Genomic DNA, 10,587 nt, shown 5'->3' with positions numbered 1-10,587 from the left:
ATCCCCAACAACTGCAATCTATTTAATTAACAGAACAGCTTGTATCAAAAAAGCAGCTTTTTTTTTTCCTTCAAAAGCATATTTTGGTTATTCAGTGAAATGCTTTAATTCAAAAATGACAATGAAAAGATGCATTTCTACCCATATACACTATCTTTAAATTATACCCAAATAAATAAATAAAATAATTATTAAGTAGTGTAAAACAAAGTATTCTTTTTCTCTTTAAAAAAACCCTTTCATTTTATCCAAACCATTTTCCTCTCTGGTGGCCCTTTAATTAGCTGCAAATCTTACCCTTCAAAATGAGACCCCTATTTATTTAAAAAAAAAAAAGATCTTAAAGTATATGAAGCCACTGCATTTCTTTCCTTTGTACATATCCCCACCCTGGAAGACTGTCTATAATGTAGAATACATTCCACTGAGATGGAAAAAGGATCTTGGCCAGCTAAAAAGAAAACAAAATTAAATTAAATTAAATTAAATAATTTCCAAGTTCTTAATGTTGTATTTATGCTCTTTTTTTAGATAAACCTTTTTGTTGGGAGCAAAGCAAAGCACTGTGTGCTGATGAGAATCCATTGCTCTGTCTGTACGGTCGGGCTTCTTCACAAACTAGAGATTGTCCTTAAAACGGGACTGCTGCTAATGAGCTCTCTCCCTTGCCAGCTTCCCTCCTTGCTTTCCAACACAGAAAAAAAATTATATTTTATTGCTTTTTCTTTTACTACATCCTTTTAGACTCCCTCCTCTGATACCCTTGTTCTCTGAATAGGATACCTGTCATGGTGTTTGAAATAAAGGGCAACTTAAAAGCAAAGAGTATTCCTGAGGTAGAAAGCTCAGCCCCATACATGGCAGGACAGTGACCCCACCTGTTACTGGAACAAAGCTTGGGGGAAGCAAGCAATAAAAATCCAGTTAAAGCTGCATTAAAGCATAGGCAGTAGAGGGTGGCCTAATTCCCACAGCTCCCAGGCACTATTGCTGTGGTACACTCAGCACCTGTTCCAGGAGCTGGTGTCACATGGAAGCATGGATGTGCTCAGGTGGGTGGTATTCCCAGGGGATGACAACAATTTCTGTGTGTTCATGACAGTGCTGATGAATAAAGGCTGACTCACCTCCTATCTCATCTGTAACATACTAAATATGCAGCCTCCTGCTAGACAGATAAAACTCCACTATTCCAAATCTTGTTCATAAAAAGCATCTTTTACTAACACCCTTCTCTTGGTATCAAGCATTCTGCAGCACTTGTAACCACATCCCTGGCATGTGCTCATCACTGACTTTTTCATCCCAGATTCCCTCCATTCATTAACTCCATTCCAAGTACAAAAATGCAGAAGTTCCCATGTTGTCAGTGGCAACAATACATCAGTCATCCCTACCACAGCACCCTGCATGACACACCAGCTCCTGTTTTCCTGCTGAAGTCTGGAGGAGTGAGCAGGCATTGAAATACAGCAGACGACCTGAAAAGCCTTCACAGGAATATCATCAATATGCTTCTAACAAATGCGCCCAGTGAGAGATCCTGCTTTTGACAAGGCAGCAGACAGACTACTCTCAAAAGCTGCCAAGAAATGGCACAGTCCTCATTCCCCATATCACAAAAAGGTGTTGCTGTCCAGGAGTTAACACTGGTACTGAGCCAGATCTTTCACCTCTGAGAAGATAAGGCTGAGAGGGGCAGGGAGAGACAATGTTTTTGTTCAGAGCTCTGCTACTGATAACAGGAAGATAACAGCAAGTGGTTTTCTCTAACTATCAAACAAACCTGGTCCAAACGGGAATATCCCATGTTTACATACATTTACTTTCTATGTGCCTCATCCATCCTGATCTGTAGCAATTTCCTTGAGTTTATCAAACATTATTCTTTATAGAACTCTGCTAATACCAACACACAGCCTGGCTTTTCAAAGTATATAATAGGTGAAAATGAAATGTCCCAGATATTGCACTGGAAAGATTGAAAGGAGTTACTGCACTCATCACTTGTCCAATTAGCCTGGGAAAAACAACTTGTCACAACTCCTTGCCAGAATTGATACATACTTGGGAATGATAAAAACCAGTAGCTCTTAATAAAAGGGCAGGACCAAATCTGGTTATTTTCAGTGTTAATCACACTTACATTGAGCTGTTGTACTGCTTGAGAACCAAAACGTCCTCCAGAAACTTGCATAGCCAGGACAAAACTCAAAGATAAAGCATAAAAGTAGGGGCTGAAAGACCAAAACAGTAGCAGAAATCCCAGCCAAAGCAGTGAGTTTTAAGAGAGGACAGAAAATGTATCTGAGGTGTGTCTGTACCTATGCATATAAACATGCACAGAGAAACCTTACTCAGTCTAGGAAAAGACAGCATGAAATCAGTAATAGAGCAGATTATAGCTGCACCCAAAAAATGCACAAGTGATACAAAACCCCTCTCCTAGGTACTAGAAGGGGAAGTACAGCAAATATTTTACCTGTGACTAGAAAAGGGACTGACTTCTAGTGAAATCAGGTTAGCCTAAATACCGTAGATATATGGGATGTTCTTATACTTTACTCATGATATTATTCATTTAAGCTTTCTGAGGCCCTGGATACAAATAACATCATATCATATCATATATCATATCATCTTAGTCTAAGGTAAGAAAGCTCAGCCTGGCACCACTGCTCTCTTCTAAAGCATCTCCCTCCAAAGCAGCTACTTGGCATGGCCCTTGTTGCAGGCTTAACACCCTTAACAGTTACTGCAGAGCCATGAACTGTAACTGAGAATTCCTGCTCAGAAACAGGAAACCTTGCCCAAATAATTTGTTTGCATAGTTTGTTGGGATCCTGGTCTCATATGGTTATCTGGGGATAGAAGCAGATCCTTCAAAACATGAAGGTTTTGTTGCAACCAAAACAGATGGAGACACACAGCCTACTGAAGCAGCAGCTGGAAAAGGCAGCTGGTTCATTTGAAGCAGGCAGCAGCTCTGCTGGGTTTAGGTAGTCTTGTCAGCAAACTGGAACTGGAGTGGAGACTGCTCAGGATGTGGTGATGAATGTCCTATTCTGCTGCCTCTGCAGCTGAGAAAAACACAGGCTGTTCAGGGAGCATCCCTCCTGACACTGGCTTAGGAGCAAAGTCTGTACAAGATTCTGAATAAGAAAATGAAGCTGCTAACAGCTTATCAAATTGTGATAGCTAGTTAAAGCAAAGACTATGGCCATAGAGAACAAAACAACCCTTATTTTCTTAGTTTCATGTCACAGATGACTATGTAGAAAAACATTTTAAGATTACACCTTCTGGTTGGTTTTATACCACTGACCTGCTGATTGCCAAGAATCCCATCCATTGTGCATCTCTGCTTCTATGAAAAGTTCCTGTGCAGCCACAACCTCTGCATGATCACTGAAGAAGAGAATCCTAGGAGGGAAAAAACCAACAAAACCCAACAAACCAAAAGGTCCTGAAGAGACACACAAGCAACTTCCACAGACATTGATGTATTTCATAGGAAGGCAATGGGAGCTTTTTCTTACGTAGTAGATTCTTCTTAGCCAATAACCTCTTATTGTTTAAGTGTTCCCATTAGGGCTGGACTCAAAAGGGTGGTCACAGCCTGAACAGATGCATCAGAGCTTGATTCTAACTGTAAGGAGCCCTTGAAAAGCTACACAGATGAAGAGAAAAATGCCAAAAATATCTATCATTAGTAATTGTACTATCATTTGTCATTTATCATAGTGTCACCTCTCAGAAAAAACAGCATGGATCAGTCATGATCAGTGTAGGGGCTAATACCTTTGAGTATTTGAGAAATGTTATACCCTTTCCACCTTAAAATTTTAAAAAAATTCTTCACCCTGTCCATGGAATAAATAAAGCTATTGCTACATCAGAGAAAATCTGAAGGTTGATCTGGTGGAAGAAAACTCATTAATCTCTATGATGAGATGACAAGTTCACCACCTAGCTAGAAGTGCAGCACCCGTGCTTCTACTCCATTTCAATTATATTCTTTGTACAAATAATAAAACTGAACTCATCATCAAAGGATGAGTATCAAATTTTAATACAGCAGATTTTTTATTTTCCTTCTTACAAGCAAGATGAAAAATTAATTTGATGAATCTACACTATGTCCCATCAGACAGACATGCATGAATGAGTATTCACAGGAACTTCAGGCATCTAAGTCAAGTTCCAGTGTTCAAAGCCAAGGTCACTCTGGATAGTCTTTGGGAAGCACAGACCCCAAACGTTGGTGTCTTGATTAACGCTGGGAGGCAACTACTTTACAAACTCAGCAGAATCTGGTTAATTTACACCAATACCCCGGCAGAGCAACAAATGAAAAGACATGTAATTCACTTAAAATTTAGACTGGGATGTGAAGCTGCATGAAAAAATGCAGAAGAGTCTCATTGCTTTCTATAAATCCCAGATCAGTGTCTTCTTCTGACCATCTCTTAAATATTTCATGATCAGGACCAAACAAATATTCCACTGAAATCTGGATTTTGACTCTCTTTGACAGCATACACGGGTTGTTGTGGTGACAGTTTGAAAGCTACAAAAATGCAGAGCGATGTCAGAAGCTGTTTTTTTATTAGTCAGACATAATACACACACATTGAAATCCTTGAATTTCTTGGTTGAAAGGTCAAAACTTTAGGGAAAGGCTTAGGGAGAAAACATGAATTTTTTTTATAAACAGGATGAGGTCACTTGGAACATGGAAGGAAGTATAAATGAAATCACAAGTTATATCAAAATGCTAATATTAACAGCTGAAGGAAGATAAAAGGGATGGAATTCCCATTCCTGAACTGACACTGAAAGCTGGTTCAATGACTATAAAATACAGTGCAAATCTAAGGGCAAGACAATCCCCCTGACAATAATTACCAGGTGTTAGCAAGAAAAAGGCATTTTTATTATTACAGATGTACCTAGCAGAAATGTTATTACCCATTAAAATCCCCTATTATTCTGCTGTCAGTTACCATCTGTTAATGAAGTCTTCATGATCTGACAGCTCATTCTTTAGTTGTCATCCTGTGCCAGTCTCTGGTTCCCAGCCACACTGTGAGCTGAGCCTTCATATATTACACATATCATGTGCTGAGTTTTCCAGGCCTTCACTTCTGACATCATCTTTATCTCCTCCCTAGGTGACATCCTCCTATTCAGCCAGCCCATGGCTTCAGAGAATCCTTTGTAGACTGATAAGTTACACACTTCTGTGCTATTCTGACAGTGTGGAAGAGTATCCTTATGATCAAGCACTTCTTTCATTTATAATTCTGAAGTTTGCAAGTCTCCTGTGAGACACGTCTACTCGAACATTTGTCATTAAGAGGTATTTAATGCTAATTATCCTGCTATTCCTTGACTGTCTCTCAAGAGTAGTTTTTAAGTTTCCATAGATACCAGCTCTGTAGCTCTATTAAATAGTACCCTTTCACAAAGTTGTATTTTTTCCCCTCAAGAAGAGACACCTAGAAACCTGTACACCTACATTTATGTTGTAACACCTCCTATGCACTCTGATGCCTCTCAGATGCTCCTCTCCCCGTGTGAGACTCCCACCACTACACAGAGTGAGGAGCTTCGGGTGTCACACTGTATGTGGCATTTTAAAAAAAAGGTCCACCAACATGCAGCACACTGAGAGGGAAGCCACAAAAACTAGCCAAAGGGAAACTCTCAAAGAAACAGACTTTAATTACTTCTTTTCTCAATTTTAGATGGCAAAATCTCCTTTGCAAGGAGTAGTGTATATGCTGGAATTCTACAACTAGAGCACTCTCCTGGGGAATAAAAAAAAGGCCAGGGGTTATTCATCAAAAACCAAAGCACATGTCCAAATAAACAGGTTGCAAGTCCCTCTTCTCCCTGCAATAGCTGTCACTGCAGCATCTCTAGAGATATGGGGAACTCAAGTTCAGTTTTCTCCTCAGTCTTTCAGCTTCCATCCTGAACACGTGAATGAAGAGAGGACTAAATGGTTCTACCTCTGCCACATCACAGAAGGAAACATGAGCCTAAGATATGTTGCAATATAACCAAATTTCAGCCATGTAACTCAAACACTTTGCCTTTTTGGCTTTGAATGGTCTGACATCAGGCCAGGTCTGCGCACTGCTTTCCAACTCAAATGGCTAATTCTGATACTCTCTTTAATTTCAGAAAATGTTTCTGATATCCTTTCTTCCAACACACCAGGTATCTCAGTTTATCACCTTATGAATGTTTTCAGAATTGATGGTCATTTATTATTTAATCTTGCATTGTCCTGCTAGATACAGGCTGCTCTCAACAGCAAACCCCTAATTATGTTCCCCTTTGATGCATGCATTCATCATCTGGCTCTGGTTATGATCAAGGCAGAGATTGTGAAAACCATGGGCTAACATAAGAACCTCCAAACAGATCAGGCCTTAAATCCTGTCTCCCACAGAAAGCTTTGCTGGGAAAAGAGCATGAAAACAAAGCAATCACATAATGAAACTTCCCCAGAACACCCTCCTAGTCTCCAAGGATTTGCAGCACAGGCAATTCTTGAGAATGAAGTTGCAGGTTTGTGTTCAATTACCCTCAATGGATGAATTATGGTCAGAATTTACATGAACTTTCAGTACCCACTATGCCCAGGGACTTCTGATACAATGATAAAATGCATGTTTAGAGATGCTGGGGAGAATATTATAAATCTGTGCTTATTATCAGCTTGCTATGGAAATACCTTCCTGGCTGGGGCCAGGGGAGATACAGAAGGCAGATGTGCTTCCAGCTTATTCCTGGGGAATGCTGGACCAGGAGGAGACAGAGAAAGCAGCCATGCTTCCCACTTATTCCTGAGGAATGCCATCTCCTGGTGGAAAAGAAGGTGTTGTGCAAATACATTCAAATGGTAGAAACACCGTTGCCTAGAACTTGAGTATCACTCTGGCTAGAATTGCCAGGTTAGCAAGATTATGTATCTGGACATTGTCAGTGCAAATGAAAGAGGTGACAAGCCGGGGGAAACGGAACTTTTCCAAGGATTAAGGAAGAAGGAACTAAAAATGTGAAATAAGCTGCAGTCTGGGTACCTCTAATTTTTGCAATGCTCTCATCACCAATACATTGTTAAGAGATATTTTGGAAGTCTGTCCAGCTCTCATTGAGTGTAACCAGAGAACATTTAGTCCTCTGTAATGTACTTGAAGCCAAAACTGTGATGACATCCTTTGATGCTGGCAACATAAATGAAATTGCCTAAGTGAAATACTGATGCATGAAGTATCCAGGATGGGAAGCACACCAATGCCAAACATGCCAGACTGCTGCACTGGTAATACAGGGTACCAGGAATAACAGGTGAAACTGGTGAATGAATCCAGAAGGAGCAAAAGGAAATAAAGCTATTTGTAGTGCCTATGTTTTGTTACCATGCTTCTCAGTGAGAATAAAATTCTGGTGTAACCTTAAGGCAAATTGCCTATGGGATGACTATTTCTACTTGTTGCAGCCTAATTATCCATGTCCATTAGTTAAATCATATTTCAAATCACTCATCTGTATTCATCAAAATCATAAGTCCTATTTCTTGACAAATTTTTATTAAGACAATAAAGCCAGACATCAAGGGGGTCTCAGGCTTGTGATATTTGGGTGAATTCCCACGGAATGGGACATGGCAATCATGGCCTCCCCTGGAGTGCACAACACAGAGCAGACCCCAATCACCACAGGCTGGCTCTTCTTACCTCCCTGATTCTGCCTCTCTTCCACGTGTGAGCACAACAGGGTTTCATTAAGCAGCAAGTCACACTAGAAGAGGATGGAAACCAGTTTCTTGATGTCTGAGCAGGTGACAATGCCTCTCAAACCAAAAGGGTTGCAGTCTGCTTTTTTTGTGCTAGAGCCATTCCCTTCCAAGTGCCTTAAAACTGGGCTGGGATAACTCCAACCAGCTGCTGCTACTGACACCTTCACCAACATCCCTATCCCACAGCCACATCATTCACAGGACTAAGTTCTAGGGGATGTTTCCTCACCAAGGAAAATACCTCTTTAGTAAATGGTAGGTAACATTGTGTACTCTGAAGCAGATGCCTTTCCACTGGCACGCATCAAACAGTTGACTTTTCTCTGCATGTGTAGGAATAGGTAGAAAATGTGAACTGTATCATATGCAGGAAGACTTCTACAAAACATTAAAAAAAGATGAAGGGAATCAGTATGCAAGCAAAACCCTGGCTGGCGAAGAGTATAAGACTAATAGGAAATGCTCATGGCAGAATTTAGTTTTCGCCATTCATTTAACTAGGATCAGCTCCGACAGCAGGATTTGATTTCCCAGGTGATAAAGCCTTATATGCATTTTCTCAGAGAGTCTAAAAATCATTCTTTTTTCCTGGCCAAAATACCAATCACTTATAGCAAGAGGATAGTTGACAACAACCTCTAAATACTAAATGGGGCTATTAACAAGCAAATATTTCTACAAGATTTGCAAAAGTACTAATGTATAGTTCCTTTTAAAGAAGTGAAGGTTCCAGCTATGGCATCCCACTCTTGAAATCTGCAATAATTGCCCTTCAGTTCAGTACAGAGCAAAGCTTCAGTAAAGCTTTGGTACCAGAGAGCTTGTGGCATACTGAGAAAACTGCCCTGCATGTGAAATCTTCGGACTGAAACGAAGTATCTCTATAAAGAACAACAAGAAGAACATTATGTACACTGTGCTATTTGGCAAAAGGCACAATGATTTAGCCTTGGGTTCAGATTCAAGCAAAGACCCAATATAAATGTATTTATTACCTTACTTAACTGTCTGCAAAGAAGATACTAGCTGAGAAGGTCTTCAGCACCCTGTGGCCCAACATGCTCTCCAGCCAGCTGGAGTGTAACCCCCCCTCCACGTGGTTTCCCAAGACTTTTTGGAAGCTGATTTTGGCCTGTTCTGGGAAAAGTGTTAATCTGTCTGTGGCGTGGGAAAATCATTCTGTTTTTCTGTCATTGCTCTGGATATATTCACCCACATATGCTCGAGTCATGGGAAATGGCATTATTCAGACAGCTCTCAGAAATTACTGAAGGATGTCTTTGGAAGTGAAAACACTTATCAGGAAATCACAGGAAACAAAAGTTAAAATTTCAGAACACATCAGTATTGATATGGCTTGGAAAAGAACACTACATTTTTCATTATTTTCTTGGGCTATTGTCATTTCTCTTTACTGACTCCAATAATTTATGTTTCTTGCTCTGAGGATTAGAGAAAGATAAAGAACAAAATATGTTTTCAGAAAAAGACAGTAGCTCAAAGGACATTAAAAAAATGCTTTTTCAGAGTAAAAGAAAATGCTTGAAGTCTGGATTTTATCACCTGCTGTTCTGAGAGTGCTACCCACCTAATGCACACTTGGTCTCTGGACAGCACTAGCACAGTCTTCAGCAAGAAGTCTCCAAAATGCAGTTATGGACTGATGGTTCATGTTCTTAGGAACAGAGTTAAGACATCACCCTTGCCAAAGCAGCAATAATAAATGAGCATTAAAAGGCAATAAAGGTAATTATGGGACTTACTGAGAATCTCAAAATCTGCAAGGAGGTAAAACACTACGAAAGCTACTTCACATAAAGAACACAAGTTTACATGCTGCAAACTCACTGAGCTACTGTAAAATTACTTTACATTAGAGGAGTTAAAGAGTATAGCAGTTATTCATGAAAGAATAAATTCTCCCATGTTTTCCTGGTGCTTGAGATATTTTTCTCTTTTGAGTCTCTTGGCTGACTCTTTATCTTTTATATACCACAACACAATCAGAGAGCAATAAATATTACAAACTTGATCTTGTCCAAACTGAAGTGAATGGAAGACTGCCCAGTTGAGCTCAAACGGTAGAGAAAATGAGTCCCCAAACTAGAGGTTAATAAAAATAACTGTGGTAACAAGCTTCATTGCTCCTTTCACTTTTGTTTTGCATGGCTTTACTTACTTGCTTTAGGGAGATAATGATGTGGGGGCATGTAAAAAGAGTATTTTGCTCACACACGTTAGATATGCAGATGCCGTTTCTGTCTATGGACTGGCCGTATCATAAGCAGTGTAAATTGCAAAATATCCTCAGTGGAGTTCCTGATTTCCAGGGATTAACTGGCCTGGAATTTTACTTCTAGCATTGAAAAAGACTTGATCTTTTCCCCTCAGTAGAAGGCCGGTCCACTGTTACCCTGAGAACACATGCTCCAACCCAGACAAATAATAGAGAAGTTATTCAGCTGCTCTTGTCTTACCTGATGCCCATTGGAATAGTTCTCTTCAGAAAGCTGCTGTAATTGCTTCTAAATTTATTTCAAACTGCTGATTTATGCAAATCTTTTATAAAAGAGGAGTTTACCACATGAGAAACACTGGCTGAATTAAGGGAAGATTATGCGTTGGTACTGAGCAAGTTCTGTTGTCTTTTAGTGATAAAGGGGCCCTACTGAAGGCAGCAAATCCCAAAGTGCTTACAGCCTCCACGGAACTCTCATGGAAAGGGAGGCAAAGCCCATCCCTCAATGGCCACGTATTTTAGGGCAGATGAA

This window comes from Corvus moneduloides, chromosome 12 (assembly GCF_009650955.1).
Source record: "Corvus moneduloides isolate bCorMon1 chromosome 12, bCorMon1.pri, whole genome shotgun sequence".
NCBI classification, from domain to species: domain Eukaryota; kingdom Metazoa; phylum Chordata; class Aves; order Passeriformes; family Corvidae; genus Corvus; species Corvus moneduloides.
The sequence above is the reverse complement of the archived record's forward strand: the minus strand, read 5'-3'. Positions refer to the sequence as shown.